We start from the raw sequence: 20,648 nt of genomic DNA on the forward strand, positions 1-20,648 counted from the left end.
CGGATCGGAAACGATCGAAAGCACGCAGGAGAATGTTACAAGATTTATCAAAAGCAATCGCAAATGCTTTTGTGTGTTTCATAATCCCTAGAAAAAAAATCCACATTGCACAGAATTATTTATAAACTCAATTATTTAAAATATGTAATATAATAATGAGGAAAATAACGCAATACACGATTACTCTGATAGATAAAGAAAATATGGAAGAAAATAGTACAAATTTGTGTCTTAACCTGTCCACTGTATAGATAACAGAGACGCGACGAGGAAAGGAATTAAATGGAAATAAATAATTATTAATCCGGAAGCATTATACTAAAGAGAAAAGAAAATAAATATTTTTCAACAAACGTGCAATATTCTATTTTCCATCGTTTCGCAAAAGTTCTATTTGCGGAGAGGAGAAAACCTGATAACCTGTCAAACTTTCGTAGTTACGTTGCAGCTCGATAAACTTTTGCAATATCGTCATTTCTATTTCTTGATGAAGATTTAGTCTCTCGTCTCGAAGGGCGTGCCGCAATTCTCGCAGGACCCTGCGAAGATTCTCCACTCGCGAGATGATGGATGTGTCGTGTTCTAGGTTATCCACCATTACGTGATCGTCGACACTGGTCATTTTTCTCTTTATCGGAAACGAACGAACTAACCAACTGGAAAAATATATACGCGTGTCAGAAAGAAAATAACGGCTGGGACGAAGTGTTCCGTGTCACTGGCTTTTTTCACGATTTTGTCATCTTTAAGTGGTGTTTCGGCGCGACGCACTTTCAACCCCGCATCCCTCTTCTTGACGTTTCTCGAGAGATCGACGTCTCTTCAATGGAGAAAAGATTACCAGCCATAGGATATCAGGTTCGCGTCTAGTTGAACGCGCGACAAATATCTCCCACGAGTTTGCATTTTAATCAGTAGCGTTTAATTCGAGCGTCGAACATTCGCGGAGCGTGCTAATTAAATTTTTATCGAGCACGCGTTTTCATCAAAGATTCAAACAGGCTCGATGTTGCGCGCAAAGAAATCTAGGACACGTCCCACTTCTCACGTAATTTTATTATTCCAACGTTTCATGATTATTCAACATTCTTCGTTGAATTAGTTTTCGTTAAATATCGCGAAGAAAGCAATCGAGTATTTCTATTACAAACGTATTTTAGCAAACGTTAACTGTCTTCCCATGTTTTAAAACGATATTAATCAAATTAATTAAAATCTGACAGTATTATGGCGCGGTCTATCGCGATCCTGTCCGTTTTATTCTGCCGATTGAAAAACCGTTGAACCCCTTCATTACGTTTCTGACACGTTCGCGAAGTAATCGATAAACGCTCTGAGCAGATGTATTATCTACGAAGAATTATAGTGGGGCATACCGTATTTATGGGTATTATATTCAACGAATTGCGAAACGTAACGCACGTGACAATGCAACAATCGAAAGGAATGCGATGCAAAATGTGCATTAAAATTTTCGTTATGATTTTGTATACCTTTAATTAGTAACGTTACCATTCGTGAAACTATCTTCATATAGCATTTATCGTACGTTGTACGTAGGTACAACCTTCAAATAAACTTTCCTCAAAAAATTCCTTAATTATTTAATTTCATAATGTCATTTTGATAAGGAAATACGTGTGCAGAAATATCCAAGTATGAAATACAATTGGTTTTTTTAATTACAGAAATTAATTAATGTTTCATTTATTTGAAATGCTTTATATTACTAATTGCCGTACGAATTGTAATAAATAGGTTAATATTAAATTTCACAAATTTCACAAACAGTTGAATTTAAATCTATTGAAATTTAGTTTTCTTCTTGAAGTAAGAACAAATTTTCTATTATGTTGTATAGAAGAATGAAACACGTGATTTATATCGCTAACATTCAGCAAATATTTCAATTAATTGCAACGTATGTAACTTTCGTAACGATATCTTGAATGAAAATTGGTGCGCGTATATGCAATATTCGCAACAACAACTCATTTCAGACGCAACCGAAGTAACTTGAGATCTGTTGATGGAAAACAAATACACCGCGGCGTTGCAATTATAATTAACAAGCTTCGTGCGAAACTCCGAGAAAGTAAAAATCCATTCACGATTTCTCAACCACTTTGCTGAATTATTAGCAATTAAAATTCTCGTTGAACTCATTTCAATTCCGGCCGTGTGGCACACACTCAATTTTCACAGAAACTTTTCACGAGCTCGACAACAAGGAAGTTGAAAGCGTCGATCGGCGCGATGGCTAATTATGCCATCGAAAATTCACGACGCGTTCAAAGTTGCCGATAATCAGCATTTTGTCGACCACCGTTTAACAGGTGGGAAATTTTTATCAATGCATGCAATTAGTGCTGAACGCGATCGTTATTGTCCTACAGTTTCTTAAGTTTAGAAAACCTCCTTAATTTAGGTATTTATTCATTTACTTGCCTTTTATAGGCCTTTGGAGACTCTTTATAGGTCTTCTATAGAAGAAAAAAGCAAACAATAATTTGTAACATGTCAGTGAAAATAGTCAATAGAATCTTTTTCCATTGACAAATTTCTCGAATTTACAAAAATTTCTTAATTTAGATATTTGTTCATTAATTTGCCTTCCATAGGTCTTTTGGGAAGATTCCATAGAAGAAAAGAGCAAACAATAATTTGCAATAAATCATTGAAAATAATCAATAGAATCTTTTTCTATTGATAAATTTCTCGAATTTAGAAAACATTCTTAATTTAGATATTTATTCATTTACTTGCTTTTTATAGATTTTGGAAAGCTTCCATGGAAGAAAAGAGCAAACAATAATTTGTAATAAGTAATAACATAATAATAAGTAACAATGTAATAATTTGAAAATAATTACATTGTATGAAACAGTTAAAAAGGAAGTTATAAAGGAAGACAAAAATCTACTGAAAAAAGGGGCGACAATATTCGTTAAACAACCTGTTTGTAGTAAATTAACTACATTTTGTCTGAAATATTTTGCCTGGCTATATTGCTATAGTTACTACATTTCGCTGAAAATAAAGCAATTGACAGATTTATGTAGCTGGCCCTTTTTCCTGGTCACATTCCTGGATCGAACTTGCTGGACCCTTCTGTTCTAATCAAATTTCTCGCACAGTGTCTCGCTAATGCAATTTTCTTATTTTTCCGATATTTATCTGTCTGACCCCTTTTCTCGACCACATTTCTGATTGAACTTCACTGGAACCCGTTTCTCCCAGTCAAGTTCCTCGAGCGGCGTCCGATTAATGCAATTTTGATATTTTTTCCTTTTTTCTAATCGCATTTCTGATCGATCCTCATCGGACCCCTTTTTGCCACACAAATTCCTCAGTATCAATCCGACAGTGTCTAGATAACTCGATTTTCCTATTTTTCCCGATATTTACGTGCCTGTTCCACTCTCCTGACCTATTCTCAAGAAGTGCCCTTTTTTCAAACGCTCTGCGACTCCCACTTTGCCAGAACCATCGCATAAAAGGGTGCTTTCGTGAGACGAAAAAGTCTTGTTCCAAAACGCAGCGACTTTTTCCGTTGGTTCCAGTTGTGGTCCTCTCCTTTTATTATTTATCTTCTCTTACAATTCTACTTTACTATCTGTCCTTCTAACAGAATTGTTCATTTCATTTTGTAGTTTTTGTTTGATTTCCCAACGTTTGCCACAATTCCAGCAATGCTGCGAGCATTTCAGCACCGACATACGCTCCAGTTCCTCCCAGTCAGCAACTTTTTCCAAGTTTTTCCTGCCTCTACGTATGACTAAACATTTTTGCTTCGTTACAGATAGATGGTAGTACCATTTAAACGACAAGCAAGATCGATAAGTTTGCCGAGTCTGACAAGCACGATTCACTCAGTCAACCGATACTATCTGCCACAAAAAATATATAAAAAGGAAGCAGGAAACAGTAACTGTTCCTTTTTGGCTGTGCGCAAAATCGTGTGTAACGCCGACGCTTTAAAACTACCTTTGAAACACTGTAATTCCGGAACAATTTTCAATAAACCACTTTCGATCCAAGCAAATTCGTCTCGACCGATTCAACGACAGTGTAAACGAGATGATGATACATCGTCGAAATCTTGCGCGTGACCTGTTTAATTACACGATCGAAGGAAAAATATCGACGCGTAGTATCGGTCTCACTGTGAAGTTAATGGGTCTGGTTGTTCGACTGCGTTGAAATCATCGCCACCGTGTTAACGAACCGGTTTCTCTTGGCAGCGGAAGGCGTTTAATCGAGCGGGAGGAGCCCTCGAACGGCCCACGGAGAAATGAAAAGGACAACGGCGAAAGTGGAGCGTAAAGCGGAGGCTCGCGAGTGATTTTCATCTCGCTAATGCATGCAAGAACTAGCAGAAGTGTAATGAACGCTATTACGCGAAGTGGATCTCGCCTTCCGCTAGGAAACAACGACGATGATGACGACGATGACGATGACGATGTCGACGATGGCAGCGGAACTTGCGATTATATTGGCACGTCCCTTCGTTAAAACGATCCGTTTCCACGTCCAGAACGTTTCCTTTCGTTCTTTCATTCTCGCTTTCCCTTTTTACTTCGTTTTTGTCCTTTCTCTGTTCCTTCGGCACGGGGAAGGCTGGAAACCATAGCGGTTTAAGTCGATCCACTGCTATTTCCCATAAGAGAGTGGTGCGCGTTTATTGGTACAAAAGGTTCATTACTTTTTCAAAACGAGGAATCGTATTGAGGCAGATAATAAAGTTTTTTATTTTTTTTTTTCATTTGGTAGAATTTTTACAATCAATTCTCATTGAGAATTACGAGTAAATTATTTTGGCGTGGTACTGTAACTTGGATTATAAGTGTTTATAGTATGTTTGATTCTAGTTGAATCTAATGCCTAAGGGGGTATTCCAAAGTTTGGACATTTAAGAATATGCTCTTAAAAGGATTTTTCAAAATTTCAATTATTTTATACGCTAGGATATCCTTTTTTTGGACCTCCCACTTTGCTAGCTCATAACTTTGTGAATTTTGAGTTTCTTTCGGTTAATTTTTTGTGTAATCTTAAAATATCAATAAACAAATGATAAAAAAATGGATAGTAAAAATATTTCTTGTTTCGTTTGTACAGAGCTTCAAAAACCCCCCGAAATTCATGCCTCTAGACTAGAATACCCCCTCCCTTAAATCTAAAGTGTAATGTGTTTTTAGTCTGCGGATCTAATTCGTCGTGTCAAGTAATTGGGTGACTAATGGGTTTTGATGGTTATTAACTCTTATATTATATCTGTTACTGAATTTCTTGGGTATCTTGCAAAGATAGAAGAATGATGTTTTTAGAAGCTGAATCCAAATTGTTGGAATCTTGACTTAAACTACTATACTATACCACTACCTACGTTGTTGAAGACTACAGAAAAGATCACGACAAATCACATTCTTCGTGATACGAGTACGATATGTCGCCAATTAGTTTCGCGTTACCGAGATTGTCTTTTTATTTGATTTTGATCTTATGCTTCCGTATCATTTTATTCCATTTACAAAAGTCTTCTACGACTATACTTTCGAACCTGGTACATCTTTTTTTCACTCTTAGTAGCTCTGCATCAAAACATTCTGCTTTAGTTTTGAAGTGATAAAGGGAAATAAAAAGATTGATCAATAACGTGCTCCTTTTCTGCGATTTTGATATGTAAACACCGATTACGAGAGCTCTTAATTCCGTATAAAGGTGAATTCACAGCTCGCGTGCAAATTATATACGTATGAATATTTATAATTAAACAGATTTGAAGCTTAGATTAGGGCAGCAAAATTACTGGTTTAAGTTTCGTTCGTAGCCAGGTGGAATTTAAGAGATGAAAACACGGCCCCTTTCATGAGAATCGAGCATTTACATGCTGAAATGTTCTCTGCTTTCTGTTAAAATTCAGACCGACTTTTATACAAACATAATTTTATTTTTTTTTTTTTTTTTTAGCTATGTACGTATGTATATGTGCGATACACGAGCATGCTTTATCTTTCGAAATTAAAGGTATGTTTTATTCTTGGTAATTATGCATAAAAACAACTTGAAATGCTTCAATTTGTATTCTTCTTTTTTTGTTCCAATTTCTTTCACTGTCTTGTTTATATCAAAGATAACGATGATATATATTGATCGTTTTATATACAAAATTTTTTCTTTAGCTGCTGATAGAATTAACTCATCCTTGTACAAATATGACGTTAATTGAGAAGAAGATTATTTTCCCTACGAATCCTACAATCTATCTTTTTATCATGTGGCTTATTATTTAGAAAAGGAGTTTACTGCTGAACCTTTTCGTACCATAATTTTCCTTCTAGTAATATCAGTGAATTAACGAAGCTGTATACTCTTTCCTCTTATAATTTTACAATATTGCATCAAAAATTCTCATCGAAAAATTTGTAATTTTTAAAATTCATTTGCAACTTGAGTTCTATTTCATTAGCCAACTTGTTACTATAACGTAACAGAATTTATTAACACGTTCGTCGCCACGTCACCCATATCTATGTGACGGGTATACTGCCGTGGGGCCCCGTCACCAAAGTATGGTGACGCTCTTCTTGTTCGAATTAATTAAATATACGATATTATATATAGGATATACGACATAAAAATATTAGAAACACATTATACCATACTTTCTATTAATTTATATTCTGGATACATATGTTACATTATTCTATATCGTATGGTATTTGTTAAAACATTCCAAACACATTTGGGCTGACTTTGGCCATTTCGAACAGTAGTTGTAGACTCCGTCATCACTGCTCTCCTCATTTTCAAATATATTTTCACGCTGTTTATTGAACATTTTGAGGATAAAAAAATCACTGATGCACGTCTTGCGAGTATGCTTCTCGACTAAATGAAAGATCTAAGATATCTGCCATGAGATCCCTCGGAATACTCTAGCTGGAAAGGTTTTCACTTTCTCCATTTCAGAACTAAATAATCTTTTCTTTACAATGAATCGAAGACGATAAACAATGAATCGAAGGCGATAAACAATGAATTCCCGCTTGTTGCTCTATTTACGTTCTGCGTACCAGCGGTCGGATTTGATGTTTGTCGGTCGGACGAACGTGTTAATACTATTAATCACGCACAGCTTATAGTTTGTAAAGTTATAAAGTTGCACTAACAATAATCGCAATAAATTAATTATGTAAGAAGGCCCTGAAGTGGAATATTAGCACTCTATTGTTTCTTGCTAATTTAAAAATGTCTGAGGATTATCTGATTAATCTTTGTGCAAATATAACAAGCGCTATCAATGGGAACATCAAGCTGATAATTCACAGGAAATATTAATGGAATCAGAATAGGGAAATGTGCGTGGAGAAGCGTTCGTTCCCATATTCAAAATCCAATCGACAGCGCGATGTAGATAATGCAAATTGTTCTCATTGAGGCGTTTGCAGCTAGTCAAAGCACGATGTTTGACTCGCCCCGTGTTGCTACTATCTATTAATTTGGAAACTGTAATTACGTTTGGTTATTTAGGGTGGCCTACGTAAGCCATTTCAGCTGGTCAGCGTTGCCTTGTATCGGCAACGTATCATTATTCTCGCGACAAATTGCTACGTCGTTAAGTGATACCTCCAATCTCCACCTGAATCATTAGCGAATCATTGTTATCTACATCTGTAAAGACGCGCTGTTTCACATCTTTTCCACTGAAGACTCAAGTAGAGCTTCAACGTATGCTGTGATCTTTCGATTATTTTCGACCCAATTTCCTCTTTCCAATTCTTTCAATTGAAGAAAATATGAAAAGATTCTTATTGGAATTCACGATCGCAATTATACGAGTGTCGGTAATGAACGTGCTTCGTCTGTCTCCAAAACGAAACGAGATACAGCTCTGCATGGACACTCGTTTTACAGCTACAGTCGTCCTTTATAAATAAGTTCACTTTTAGTTTGTCAATAAGTTTATTTAACGCAATGACGAATAGTATCGTTTAGAGAGAGGTTGAGTATGGGCGAAATGTGAACGAGATTCAAGCAACGTATACAATGAGAAGAAGTTTTTAACAGGAGGAAACCTTACACATCTGCGGAAATTCGTAGTCATTTTACTGGCAACGTATGTCGTGACGTGAAAACCACGAAGCATTTGCGAAGACGCATACGTCAGATTCGGAACTCAACCGAGACGACACTGTCGCAGCGCAACGCTCGATCGCACGCACAGCGCTCGATGTCCTTTGCGAGACTGAAATTCCGGGATTCGATGATTTCCATCTCTTCGCAGAATTGAGTAGGACACTCGAGGATATTCGTTTCCAGTTGGACGACGAAGTCAAGATAGCAGTGACTTGCTTTGTCGAGAGTAGACTGACGGGATCCTACATTGACGGAATGAGAAATGTTGGGGTTGACTGATGGAGGAACGAGTGGATGAATTTGTAATAGAAAAATATATATTGAAGTAAGTATAGGTATAAGTGTAGGTATAGTGTATGCTGTTCCAGATCCTCGCTCTCTCAGTGTTCCAGTACAATGAAATATGATAGGGAGCACGTTTACACATTTACAGCAAAGGATATTACCAAAAATGTTAACCTTGGTGTGTAGCTCTAGCTGAATGCTACAAGAAACAGCAATAGAAATCTCTTTCACTCTTTCAGTGTTACAATACAATAGGAATATATAATCATATATATTATATATAATTTTATATATAATATATAATATATAGATTATATATGTATATATATGTCGGAGATGAAAGAACACCGGAACCCCTCCTTGGATTCGCGGGAATACCGTAACGTTGTAACTTAGATTAAACAAATGCCGCTCCGATTGTTCGAGATTTATGATCATGAGCTTGGGCTCGAGGCGACAATCAGTCGCCGAACGTAGCCGCGGTTAAAGGGATGAACGTTTTATCTAACAAAGGCACAGAGTAACTCTATACCTCTCCTTAAAAGAAATAGTCGTAGCGACACGCGGCAGTAAATACTTCAATGGTTTCTGTCCCGCGGCCCGCCACACGCAGATTTTGTCCTCCGGGTAAGATGATCGCCGGGTGTCGGCATGCCTTTGCAGTGTATGTTTAGCTAACGTGAGGACCCGCTATAAATCTTAAGATTTAGTCAAGCGAAGCCCTTTAAATAGACTTTGTTGCAACTACGGGAAGATAGGAGAAACCTATCTTCCACGAACGATGCCACCCGTCAAAATCCTCCCCTAAAGGGCGGCCAGCATCTCTTTCAAAACGCCGATATGGAGATCGACCAATTAGCAACAGCGCTAATTTCCCTCACCTTTGGAACGAAAGCTTTCCTTGACGAATCCGAGGATCTCATGTCCTTAGACAGACCCATTATAGTTTTCCTCGACAGCATCGTCGAGACGGAGAGTTATTCTTTCGTGCGATCTCATTGACGAGTAACAGTACTATCTTACAACCAATGAATATCTCACGTGTAGTTAACAAAGAGATAGACTTGAACTGTGCGAGAACATACGTTTATCATCCCGTGACCGCGGATTCGTTTCGAACCTAAGGTCATTATCACTAGTGCTACGAGTGTCTAATCTTGTTAATAAGCCTGTGCTAATAAACTCTTCGTTGTATCGCGGCAATGGCTAATTCTAATGAGAATTCATTAAACGCCCCTCACCATAATCCTGACTTCAATCCGACATATATATCATATCATATTATATAGAATTCATCGTTCATACATTTATAGCAAAGGACATTACCAAAAATGTTAACTTTGGTGTGTAGCTCTAGCTGAATGCTACAAGAAACAGCAATAGAAATCTCTTTCACTCTTTCAGTGTTAGAATACGATAGGAATATACTTTCATCGTTCATACATTTATAGCAAAGGACATTACCAAAAATGTTAACTTTGGTGTGTAGTTCTAGTTGAAGATTACAAGAAACAGGAATAGAAATCTATTTATAGCTCTTTTGTCTCTAGACCTTGTAACCTAAAACAACATTCATATTGAGAGGCACAGTAATATGGATCACTTCTTGTTTTTAATTTTTTCGCTTGACTAAATTCTATTTTTCACGTAACAGCGATGTTCAGGTCACGGGTATACAAAAGAAAAATGGTAGAGCTTTTCTTAAAGTAATTACTACACCATTTATGATGCTGTAAAGCAGATTCGATTATTTTTAGGTTTTAATTTATAGAAAAGAAAAGATATCAAATTCTTCGCAATACGATTAATTGAATTTACAAACATTTTCCTATTTGTTATTATAAATTATTAAACTATAAGTTTCAATGCATATAAAATATTGATTTTCATGAAAATTTCTATGAAAACACAGGTACCGACAGATGATTACTTTCCAGTTTCATTCGTATTGAACTACGCTTAATATTTTGATATCCAATTCAAACAGTGAAAATGATTTAAAATGGCTGAAAATAATTAAATACGACTGCAACAAATAGTAAAATATGGTAAATATAAGAGCAAAAGTGGGTTATTTATCCTTAAAATAACAAGTATGCATGGTGAATATTTTCTAAAAATTTATTTTTACCACATTGTTCGCATTTCGTTGAAATACGTCGGTTGAGCTTGTTTAACACGCTGACACGATGGGGTTATATTATAAACAATCGGGTTTTTTTAAGAGTTTTCCGTTAGTTTAAAACAACGCGAGTTGTTACTATCGGAGTTCCAAAAGATTGGGACCAAAAACTTAACAGGAGAAGGTAATTAATTATAAAAAGTATGGGGAAATTCATCACTGATTAATTATTAGCAGGTAATTTTTTATTTTCATCTGGTATATGAAAATCAGTGACTGTATTACTTGTAAATTTTGAATTGAATTGAAATAGATTGAAATATACTATACCGTGACATTATACTGTAATTCTACACTTTTTCCTAACAACGCTATCTAACTGACGTTATCAAAAATTTATTTGTCCATATAATTTATATTACTTTAATCATTTCAAAAAACGTGAGTAACGTGTCATCCCTCGGATGATCTCCGTGACAGTCGACGTGTTAATTTAATACAAATTGGTCTGCTTGCCGTGTACTGTGGTAAATTGTGAGAAGCAATTGGTTCGCTCGATGCGACTGAATCGCTGGATAATTTCAACTTGGACAATACTCCTATGATCTTGTGTCTCGAGTATTCCACCCACCTTGATAACTAGGAGATTGGCAAGGTGATGGTGCAGATCAACGCAGAGACTAGATGCAAAGCATCATGATCTGCTCGTGTGTCGTGCCATGAGTTCACCACACATCTATCATTACGCCAAATGACACAGGTTCATATAGTACGCAGAAATTTCGACTTTCTACGTTTATTACGTAATTTCTAAGCTCTGGTTCCTACGTCTTCATTTGCATAATCAAAAGCTAATATTTCATGAGCGTTAGACACGGTCAAGGAGAACATTCTCACATTAAGAGGGAATTCTCGTGTAACACAAAAGAAAATGATTTGGAAATTTTCTTTTTTACATTAACTATTAGTTATGTGAGACTAGAGCTTTTTGGAATGTAACTATAACTTTCAAGTACAAATGTGATTTCTTTTATTTCAATTCTTCTTGTTATTTATTGACTTTTTAAACACTCTCAGCGTAAATTATTTAATCTTAACTCATTTGCATCATGACCCTACTTAAGAGGACTGGTCCCTATCACCGCGCGCGGTCGATCGTAGGTGCAGTAAATGACATCCGAATGCTTCATGGAGTTTATCAAAAATTTACTGTTCAGCACGATTGGTAGACAATGTTACTTCGCTAACATCGCATCTTACGTTCTTTATAACAGAGGAAAAAGGAAAAATTATTTATTTAAAAAAAATAAGAAATAAGAAATTAAATCATATTATTTCTTGTGGAATTCTTTAAAATGGTCAATACAAAAAAATAATATAGGCGAGATGCTGACAAACGGGTCAAACATGATCTCTCACATCTGAGGAATACTTAGCGATTGAAATAAAAAGCAGTTGCAGCGCGCGGATTAATCCGCGCTTAGATGCAAATGGGTTAAGAAAATTTCTTAACCTTCATTCGACCATTGTGACAGATGCTATACTGCACGCCAACAATGGTTACATTGTTAAAGATGATCGAAACACTTGAATAATATGCAATGAACAACAAAAGATGAAATAAAAAAATTATATTCGTATTTCCAGATTATTTATAAACATTCCAAAAAGATCCAATCTCATCTATCCGGTAGTTAGTCCTGTAAAAAAAAAATCGCAGAAATCATTTGCTTCCATTGTTATTACACGAGAATCTCACCTTTAGATTTTCCATAACAACTGCGAAGTTGTTTTCGCAGGATTTTGAGGCCATAACAGCTAATATTAGGTTGTCCGGAAAGTTTCTTTCGTTTTATGAGGAAATAATAGATGCACAACGTTTTTTGTTTTATATTATTTCGTCGAATTACGTACGATCCACTATAAACACCGCGACATTTCACAGACTTGGTTTCACGTTTGTATGAAGGCACACTGTTGGAAAAAACACGTTTGCGAAAGAAAGACACTTTTCGGACAACCTAATAATTACATTGATCGTACACCTATACTTATTACATAGTAACCATAAGTCTATTATCGTTCCCTTCATATATCAAATTTTATTATAGTTAGCTTTAAACATCGTCTATTTATATAACCTTGTTTACTAGATCACATCCATATCATTGATCGTATCATTTACGATATACCACAAAATTTAGGTAGATATATGTGCATAGATTTAATGTGTCTATTAATATTTAATAATATTTTCTGTTTATTTTACGCCTGTAAACTTGATTCTAACAATTAATTAAATTATTGTATAAATAAATTACAGTAGGTACGTAGCATCTATCGTAGGTTTCTAAAAACTATCTTCGAAGAGATTTTGCAAACAAGAATTTTGTTAAAGTTCCAGTTCGTTGACAATGTTAATTCATCGAAATTTTGTAGAAGTATCGTGAACGAATTATTAGTAAATACTTTGTGGCTTGCTAAATGTGTTTCATATAATAAAACAATTTTCATTCTGATATATCACGTTAATAGAAAAATACGAATGACGTATCTACCTGGAACAGCAATTACGACAATTGCGTAATTCATTTAAATTTTGTAGAAGTATCGTGACCGAATTATTAGTAAATACTTTGTGGCTTACTAAATGTGTTTCATATAATAAAACAATTTTCATTCCGATATATCACGTTAATAGAAAAATACGAATGACGTATCTACCAGCAACAGCAATTACGAGAATTGCGTAAGAATGATGTTTCCAGTCAATTATTTATATAGATCGAAGGTCTTATTATTAGTCCTGGATCAGATTATCCGAAGTAAGAGGATCCCCGTAGGATTTGAATTAACTGCAGAAGATTAAGTTAAAGTTAAGCGCCTAAGAAGGTTCTCGGGGAAACTCGATTGCCTTCTTCAGAATTCAGGAAGCACTTGGGGGGAAAAAAGCAAATCCTTATAGCGATCTCGGTGTTGGTTTCGGTGTGAGCGCCTTCCATTTCCTAGTCGGCCAACAGTCGCCGTGAAGCGAAAGGGAAAAGGAAAAGTGGGAGAGGAAAATCTTAATTAAAAGGTATATCGGTCTAGCGAGTTTGTTTTCTTCTATTTTCGTCGAACTAATCGATGTTGCTGCCAGCGACGCATGAAAAATTAATAAACGGGATAAAGCGTGTCCGCGTTTCGAGGCGAAGTCTGTCTCCGTGAACTGGTAAATTCGCGAAAATCCCATATTCATAACAAAAGTAAAAAGTCCGGATACGAGATAGCAATCTTAAAGAAAGCTGCTGCGTCTATGGGAAAAAGTAGGTCAGTTATCACGGAAACAAATATTAAATATCTGCGGAAGGCGCGTTCGTATCGTTGAAATGAAAAAAGTGTTACGGACATTGCTACGCGAATAATACGCTAGAAACGTAGAAGCAATCGGAAAAATTGCACTGCACTTTTAGATTACGAATATTTCCTGCGATTTATAAGTAACGAATAGTGACACAATTAAACATGTAGCGAATTAACAGACTATTTGGATTTTAATGACGAAGAAATTCTATTTTTATTTTCATTTTCTATTCCTTTATTTTCTATCTCATTTTATCTTGTCATTTCATATTTAATCCAAAATAGGAAAGTAGAATAATGGGTTATTTTTTCTTCTGGTAAATGTATAAATAAAATATTGAAGGCAATGTAGCACGATATATTCTGTTTCTTTCGTTCTTTAATGCACGTATGTTTTGCAAAATTGCAAATTTTATTCCTTTTACATTTATACATTTAATATATATAAATATAAGATATAACAAATATAAGAATACATTTCCTTTGATTTTCTAAAAAACCTACGATACGTATTATGTATCTACTGTAATTTATTTATAGAATAATTTGATTAATTGTTAGAATCAAGTTCACAGTCATAAAATAAATAGAAAATATTATTAAATGTTAATAGACACATTAAATCCATGCACATATATCTATCTAAATTTTAAATGTTATTTTAATAAGAGAATTCACTATCAGAATAAAGAAAAATGAATGATCGTACCTTGTGTACGTTTTCGTGATTATATTATGACATAAGCCACCTATAAACCTATCGATTTGATATCGTACTTCTTTATATTTCATTGTTATACAATATGTTTACATATATTAGCTATACGTTAGTATGTAAATTAAAAACATGTTTTATATATTTTCGAATAAATATTATGCTCATTGACTAGTAATACGAAAGACAAAAGCAGAAATAAAATATATTTTTCGTCACTTCAATAAGAAGGTTAATTTTCTCTTTTATATCTTTGTTTCGACCACACGCGGAGAGACACGATCGCGAGGAAGCACGTCAACGGGAGTCGTAAATTCCCGTTACGATTAAATAATCGATGCCTCGATTAAATGATCGATCCCCTATTTCGGTTAGGATAATAGAGGTAGTTAAATTAAATATGACACTGATATAACAAGTTATAAATCACAATTTATTCCAACAACGCGAATATGTATAAGTTAAGTAAATGACTGATCTAAGGGTGGAAACCTGGTCAAAAGATGTTGATTGTTTGAAAGATGGAAAATCAGTGAAGTTTGGTGACGATGCTGTGGTGGAGGACAGCTAAGGATGGGCGTGTCTAGCGCACAAGACCATCGGATTTGTTGATGACAATTTTTGCTAGGAGAGTGAGGGAAATAGGCTTCGTTATTAATTGGTTATTTGCTATGTTGGTGGGTAAGGAAGGATGCTAACCGCCCTCGAGATAAAGTTGCTAGTGGGAGGCCTGATATGTGAGAAAAACCAACTTTCCCGTGTCAACCAGTAGTGAACAATAAACTTTAGAAAACAATTCAGTGAAAGAATATTTGTCCGGTCTGAAGGACCTTAATTAGAAAATTCCTGAGATTTATGCAGGGAACTTGAGACTATTGAGGGTACGTTTCAAGGATGTGAAGACATCTGGCTGTCATCTTGCCCGCGGTGTGTGGCCTGGTTTAGGTAGAGAATCGGCCGACGTATCATCTTTTTATGTCAATTTATGGCAAAGGAAGTATCTTAATAAGATACCTAATAAAATAGAGTATTTTGGCCATAATAATAATTTATTACAACTGTCAGTGGCAAGCAAAGATAAATTTAATTATGACAAAATAACAGGCAATTCACTTCCATTCATCCACATCCGCAATTCTCAATGCACCATTTGGTACGTGTAAAAGTATTTCATACGTGGGAGGACACTTCTATATTTTGTTTACTCCCACTTTGCTATGTTGTAAAATTGCATCTACTGTCCAGGCCCGATTGCGGACAACCGTTGGATTTCCCGATGGACTCAGTTTCTGATCAGTTTCTTATCGATTCGCATCTTTTCTTTCACAACCTTCGTTTAATATTACGATATACTGTGAAATGGATCGGGCCTAGGTAGACGCGCATTTATTTAGGAAATACGTGAAATATGCGTGCGTTTAATAAAAGCGACGCAAATTCCTTTAACGAGGTACAAATTATACATATTTCACCAGAAATTTGTTAAATGAACAACAAACACGACGACAGTGCGGACAAACGATAATTCTCGTGTAGCTTCGGCGTTTGAAAAATGGAAAACACCTACTCAAGCGTCTCCTATCAACAATACTAATCCCACGAGCAACATTAGAAAGGTAGAAACTCTACAATCAGTTAATGCTCGGTTAATAATGTATGGCGCATTGGAAACGAGGATCTCGGGAAAGATCTTGTGGTAGAATCAGCTGAAAATATAATAACATGTTTTGCTGCGAGATAGAAAAAAAGATTAGGAAACCCCTGAAATCTACTAACAAAAACAGTTTACATTTCGCTTTTATCCCGAGGAGACAGAGCAAGAAATACCCCTATGATTGACTGATTGTAAGACATTCGATAATCTAAGAACAAACGCATTTAACTCCGAGGCATAAACTACTGGCAATAGGTCCACAAACTATTATTCTACAACAATTTATCGAGTGTTCTCGCGAACAAACTGTAAATTACGTCTAAAATAAAACTAAGAAGCAACGTGTTGGGATTATGAAACACTGCTTCTTAACGCGTTTATGCCGGCATGTACCACCGGTGGCTCACGCTTGAACCTTCCATCAGACGGTGCGTACCGCCAAAAATGTAGTTCGTTTAGTAACTAAAAAAAATTGCCATATAGTTGGAAATTTAAATAATGGAAATTTAACGTATATTAATTGAAAAAAGTAGGATTTATTTAAAAATATAATAATTCAATATTATGAACTTATTATAAACACGAATACGAGTATCACTCCACGGCGAGAAATACAGATAGCTGCGCCGGCGTGAACGTGTTAAACGATCACATTTTCTCGACAAACACTAAAATAAAAGTGACTGTTTCAACCACGAACAAACACCATCATACAAAACGTTGAATCAGTGAGAGAACAATTTTCCTCTCTAATTTGCTAGTTGTTCGTTTCTTACGGAGGAGAAATAGGATCAACGAGAACAAAGTCGAGTGTTAAATCAACGAATTCAAAGACGTCGATGATCAATGTGGCAGATTATTCGTTGGAACGCGATTCAGTGGTACGCGACCATGCAGTCGAATATTCAGGTCAGTTGGCCCTTAATCGATATATAAGCGTTCCAGAATGACCTTTGAGCGGTCAAGTGAACCTGTGTGCATTTCCGTATGCAGTCGGCGATGCGTGGGCGTGTTATCTCGCATTTCGTACGTGCGCCTGGCACCGGCACGTACCGTCAATCCGAAGCAAGGGATTCTCGGGTTAGTCGCGAGGCAGAGTGCTCTTCCATCCTCGTTGATCTCTCCACGTAATAATGCTGTCCTACTACATCTCTATCTTCCAACTGGTTACCTATACAACGTTTCATCAAACACAACGTCTATCATTTTGTTTTAAGCACGTTAATTACTGTCCATGGCCGTGATTGAGTTTCGATTCTACTCTTTTGCGAGTTGAATTTTACATCTTGATGATGCTTAATACATACATAATATATTTAACATATTTAACATAATAATTTAACAGGTTTAACATATTTAATATATTTATATAATAGATTTTATAGTAGGTTAAATATATTTAACGAAATGATGATTGAGAAAGTTCCTGTTACTCTATGGGTCCAGAAAAATAAACAAATTTACAGTACCTGCCCTGATTCCATTGAGAAATGTTGAGTAACATTTTCAATTTATTTTGAGGTATTGAGTATTATTTGGAATAGATTTTTATTAAATTTTTGTAAATGAAAATAATAAGTCCGATTACTTCGTAAGTAATTCATGAAAATACGACATTAAATCTTCATAATATCCATTGTAGATTTCTGAAATGTTTCAGCTTAGATTTGTCAGGATAGGATAACTCTTGTTTCACTTCCTGTTGATAAATGTATTTGAGTAAGTAGTTACGAGATGAATCTCCTCCAGGCTATTCATCCTATTGCTTGATAATCGTTGTTGTCTTGTGACTTTATACAAAAAGGAAATCGATCATCATTATATAAATATATACATAAATATATATTTAATAATTAAAATAAACATAATAATTATATATATTTAAGATATATTTATTTATACTTATTTTAAAATATATTTATATATTAAGATATATTTAAGATATATTTATTTATATTTTATTATTATCTATTATATTATTTTACTTTATATTTATATTAATTTTATATTTATGCAATTTCGAGATACAAAAATGCATAGATTGCAAACGATATCCAAACATATATAATGCATATATATATATATATAAATATATAAAATAATCAAAATACAATACCTTTTATAATAACTAATAGATAAAACAAATTTCTGTCTTGGTTGTATTCTTCTAACTGAGTTCACGGAAATACGAATTTGCATAAAAATCTACAACCTAATGATGATCGATTTCTTTCTTGTATAAAGTCACGAGACAACGATGATTATCAAGCAACAGGATGAATGTCCTGGATGAGATTCACTACGTAATTATTTATCCAAGCAACGAAATTACTGAGCCAAATAGAAATAAAAAATAAAAATTTCTGTCTTTCAAGTACGGAAGATCGTATCTTTCGAGTTAATTCGTGATAAGTGAAAAGTTTCTGTGTTTTATCTGTTCAGCTTTCCTTTTAGTTTTTGTGGTTTCTATTTACAACTTTATTCATAAATAATTAGAAATAAATGACATTCTACATCAACTGTAGCTAAATATTTGAGCTAGAGGTTAGTAATTATGGAACTGAATGTGAATTCATTGTTTCAATGGCAATAATAATATTACATATTTAATTCTGCAATGCTCTTCAATATTACACACGAATTAATTTCATTGCTCAAATATTGGGAACGAATTTGCATAATTTACAAAAGTTGGGTTCACAGTAAACAATATTAAATATCATATTCGACATTTTGATTGAATTTTTTCTTACTATAATACCAGCTACTAAGTTTATTATTAAATATCCTATGACAAAGCTTAGGTTTGCAATTCTTGTTCTTAACAATCTTCTACTGTTTGATTTTTTAAATACGATATTAGAAGCATTTTATCTATTACATTTTTTAAATTTATACGATCTTATAATTTATGTTTAACGTTATATTTACGATAACATCTACATTTGTTTATTTATAAAGAACATGAAATTGTACGATATTCCCTTACGCTTAATATAACTGGAGAGAGTGAGCTCTACGTTTTCGAAACTGACATATCGTAATTGCTTCTTGCTCTCTGTCACACGTCTGGTCTAACAATCAGTATTCTACTTGTCGAGTGCTCATATATCTATCTCTACTACTGATGCTTATCATATTGTTTTAATGGGACATTTCCATTGGCATATCTCTCTCCCTATTAGACAGTTATAATCATATATTAAATTCATGAAATTCTCGCTATTTGTCCTTGCCATAGAATTACATTATATGTATATAACAATAAATACATTATGGATACTGATAATTAAATTTAGTATATCGATGCTGTTTATGAGTATCAACTATACCCATAATCAGAACTGTCGCAATGAAACTGCAAATGTCAAATTATCTTCCATTGTAATATATACCCTTTCTATGCAATATATTACTATTATACCTTAATTAAAATTTAATTGTTATTTGTTGGCAAATTTAGTTCGGTAAACAAAGCAGAATCTATCTACCTTAAACAATTAGTCAATGTAATATTTAAATGAAAATAAAGCAAGTGTAACAAAATAAAAACACAGACAAGTAAAAAAGAAGAAGATGGAACGAAATGACAAAAGCTTGAACGAAATTGATATAAAAAAAGTGGGAAATATGTGTGAGACAAGCGTGGAATTTTGAAAGAAACCAGTTAGAATTTATTGCTTTTATAATATTCTTCTATCGTCTGAGAAATATTGCGCTTTTCAAAACTTCGATTTATTGGAACGAAACAAACAATGGGAACACGAATAAAAGAAGCATAGTGTTGAGAAAATATTTTTCACACGGTCGACGCGTCGTGCTGGTAAAAAATATCTCTGACGTATCATTCCATTAATTACTAATTCTTACAAAATAATTTTACAATACCAATATTTATATTTTTGATATATCGAATAAACTAAAGACTATGGAACGCAGTTAATGATAATGTCTTACCTGACTATTGTATTTTCTTCGTATCAACGTAAGGAAGAGTTATTCACCGTTGTAACATTGTGTCGGATGATATAATTGAAATATTATACGTAACTGACATCTCATAATTCTCATTGTCAGGTAGCGAAATTGAAACTGAAGTCAAGTTTCAAACACCAGACTTTGTTACGAGACTACAGTTTGGCTTTATTGAATGGCAACTATAATTCCTGTTAGTGTGGTAGAATGTGACTCGACGAAGACAATGCGTTCAAAGGCAATTTAATATTACACGATAATACCAATTCACGTGAATTATGTTTTCAGTTAACACCTTTTGCGAATATATTATGTCATATGAAACATTTTGGAATTTCATTAGCGTTGTTACGAGGCTTCACTATGGTCGTTATATTGGTAAAGTTTGGAACAAATATGAAAATGAACATAGAAGC

The 20,648-nt window shown here is 34.5% G+C and overlaps 1 protein-coding gene and 2 long non-coding RNA genes across 14 annotated transcripts in view; 1 reads left to right on the plus strand and 2 right to left on the minus strand.

The window, feature by feature from the left end:
- LOC126929011 (acetylcholine receptor subunit alpha-like) overlaps window positions 1-20,648 on the minus strand; it is a 406,609-nt gene that overhangs the window by 227,860 nt on the left and 158,101 nt on the right. The gene's annotated exons all lie outside the window — the stretch shown is intronic.
- Window positions 1-20,648, plus strand: part of LOC126913833 (uncharacterized) — a 380,764-nt gene that overhangs the window by 219,630 nt on the left and 140,486 nt on the right. The gene's annotated exons all lie outside the window — the stretch shown is intronic.
- Window positions 10,174-14,305, minus strand: LOC126913864 (uncharacterized). Its single transcript, XR_007709497.1, has 2 exons — window positions 13,271-14,305; window positions 10,174-13,104 (listed from the first exon to the last, which is right to left on the minus strand). It is a non-coding gene; the product is annotated as an uncharacterized LOC126913864 (long non-coding RNA).

The sequence above is a fragment of the Bombus affinis genome, chromosome 2, assembly GCF_024516045.1.
Source record: "Bombus affinis isolate iyBomAffi1 chromosome 2, iyBomAffi1.2, whole genome shotgun sequence".
NCBI classification, from domain to species: domain Eukaryota; kingdom Metazoa; phylum Arthropoda; class Insecta; order Hymenoptera; family Apidae; genus Bombus; species Bombus affinis.